Source organism: Mandrillus leucophaeus, unplaced genomic scaffold (assembly GCF_000951045.1).
Source record: "Mandrillus leucophaeus isolate KB7577 unplaced genomic scaffold, Mleu.le_1.0 Scaffold1356, whole genome shotgun sequence".
Lineage (NCBI taxonomy): Eukaryota > Metazoa > Chordata > Mammalia > Primates > Cercopithecidae > Mandrillus > Mandrillus leucophaeus.
Genome location: NW_012101317.1, coordinates 71163 through 74086, shown reverse-complemented (window position 1 = coordinate 74086; position 2924 = coordinate 71163). Strand labels below are relative to the sequence as shown.

At 33.4% G+C, this 2924-nt stretch overlaps 1 pseudogene across 1 annotated transcript in view; it reads left to right on the top strand.

Moving 5' to 3' along the window:
- LOC105534484 overlaps positions 1-2924 on the top strand; it is a 100927-nt pseudogene that overhangs the window by 30066 nt on the left and 67937 nt on the right. The gene's annotated exons all lie outside the window — the stretch shown is intronic.

Genomic DNA, 2924 nt, shown 5'->3' with positions numbered 1-2924 from the left:
CATATTGTGTTGTTTATTTTTAAAATATTTTTTAAATTGGTGCATAATATTTGTACATATTTATGGGATACATGTGATGTTTTGATATATGCATAGAATGTATGTATAATAAGTCAGGATATTTGGGATATCCAGCACCTAAAGCATTTATCATTTCTTTCTGTTGAGAACATTTTAAATCCACTCTTATAGCTATATTGAAATATACATTTTTGTAACTTTAGTCAGTCTGCTGTGCTATCAAATATTAGAACTTATTTTCTCTAATAACTGAACATTTGGATCCATTAACCTGCCTTTCTATATTTTCCTATCCATACATTCTTTCCAGATTCTGGTAACTGTTATACTACTCTCTTGACTTCCCTGAGATTAACCATTTTGGCAGGCACACATGAGTGACAACACGTGATATCTGCCTTTCCTTGCTTGGCTTATTTCACCTAACGTAATGGCCTTTGGTTCCATCCATGTTCCTGCAACTGACCGGATTTCATTCTTTTTTATGGCTGAATTGCATTCCATTGTGTATATATACCACTGTTTATTCAGTCACCCATTGATGGATTCACCTATTGATTTCATATCTTTGCTACTGTGAACAGTGCCTCAATAAACCCGAGAATGCAGGTACTCTTTTGATATGTTTTCTTTTCCTTTGTATAAATACCCGGGAGTAGAGTTGTTGGGTCAGCCAGTAGTTCTATTTTTAAATTTTTGAGAAATTACTATACTGTTTTCTATAATTGCTGTACTTACTTTCCCACCAACAGTGTACAACAGTTCTGGTTTCTCCACATGCATGACAGTATCTATTATTTTTTATTTCCCAACAATAACCATTCTAAGTAGGATAAGATGACATTTGACTGTAGTTTTGGTTTCCATTTTCCTGCTATTTAATAATGTTGAGTGCTTTTCACACACCTGTTGGCCATTTGTATGTCTCCTTTTGAGAAACATCTATTCAGATCCTTTGTCCACTTTTTAATTGGATTATTTGTGTTTTTACTGCTGAGTTTTTGGAGTTTCTTATATATTGTAGATATTAGTTCCTTGTAGGATGAATACATAGCAAATATTTTCTCTATTCAACAGGTTGCCTTTTAATTCTGTTGATTGTTTCATTCGCTGTGTTGAAGCTATTTAGCTGAATGTAGTCTCATTTGTCTATTTTTATTTTTGTTGCCTGTGCTTTTGTGGTCTTAACCATAAAATTTTTGCCTAGACCCACGTCTAGAGTGTTTCCCATATGCATTATTGTAGTCATTTTATAGTTTTAGTACCTGCATTTAAACCTTTAATCCATTTTGAGTTGATTTTTGTATATGGTGAGAGACAGGGGTCTAGTGGTATTCCTCTGCATCTGCTAGCATTTTCTCAGCTCCATTTATTTTAGAGACTTGTTCTTTCCCCGTTGTATATTCTCTGTTCCTTTGCCAAAAATGAGTTGGCTATCAATACATGGATTTATATGTGAGTTCTCTTTTGTGTTCCATTGATTTAGGTGTCTAGTTTTATGCCAGTACCATACTGATTTGGTTACTCTAACCTTATAGTATATTTTGAATTCAGGTAGCATCATGCCTTTAGCTTTGTTCCTCTTGTTTACAATTGCCTTGGCTATTTGGGATATTTTACGGTTCCATATGAATTTCATATTTTTTCTAGACCTGTGAAGAATGATATTGGTATTTTGATAAGTATTGAATTGAATCTGTAAATTGCTTTGGGTAGTATGACTATTTTAACGATATTAATTCTTCCAATTTATGTGCATGAAATAATGTTTCATTTTTTTTTCCCTTTAGAGACAGGGTCTCACTATGCTTCCCAGGCCTTGAATTCCTGGGCTCAAACAATTCTCCTGTCTCATCCTCCCAAAGTCCCAGGATTACAGATGTGTGTCACCATGCCTGGTTCTTTCAGTTTTGTGTACTCTTCAATTTCCTTCATTGGTGCTTTATAGTTTTTGTTTTACTTCCTGGGATAAGTTGATTTTTAGGTATTTTATCTTCTTTGTGATTTGTAAATGGTATTGCTTTCTTGATTTTTTTTTCAGATTGTATAGTGCTGGTATATATAAATGCTATGAAAGTTTGCACATTAATTTTGTATCCTGAGATTTTATTGAATTTGTTTATTAGTTCTAACTATTTATTTGGTGGAATCTTTCATTTTTTCTAAGTAAAAGATCATGTCACTTGCGAATAAGGCTAAGTTGGCTTTCTCCTACGGACTTGGATGCCCTTTATTTCCTCACTTGCCTGATTGCTCTGGCTAGGACTTCTAGTACTGGATAGAATAAAAGTGGTGAAAGTGGGAGTCTGTGCCTCCTTCTAGATCTTACAGAGGAGGCTATAAACTTGTCTCCATTCACTTAGCTGTGTGTTTTTTTTATATAGACATATCATGGTGTATTATCCTTTTGGTGCGCTGTTGAATTTGGTTGCTAATATTTTTAATTATTATTTTTATCACTAACATAATTTTTATTATAAGCATTTTAAACTTATAAAATTTACATTTACCAAAATAAGCAAATCTTCATCAACTTTATCAATGAATTTTGACAAATACAGCCATATCACTCTTGCCACTATCAACGTACACAAAGATCCCTTTTTCTCCCTTCAACTCAGCTTCTCCGCCCCCAGCAGCCATTGATTTGATGGCTATCATGATAGCGCAGTTCTTCCTGTTTTAACACTTCATACGAATCTACTCATCCTGTATGGTCTCCTATGTGTCTGGCTTTTTGCACTTGGCATAATAATTATGTGATCAATCCATGTTGTTGCATGTATCAGTAGTTCATTCATTTTTATTTCTGATAATATTCCATTGTATGAATGAATCATGATTTTTGTACATTGGCAGTTATTTCTGATTTTTTACTATGATAAATAAAGAAACTATGAACA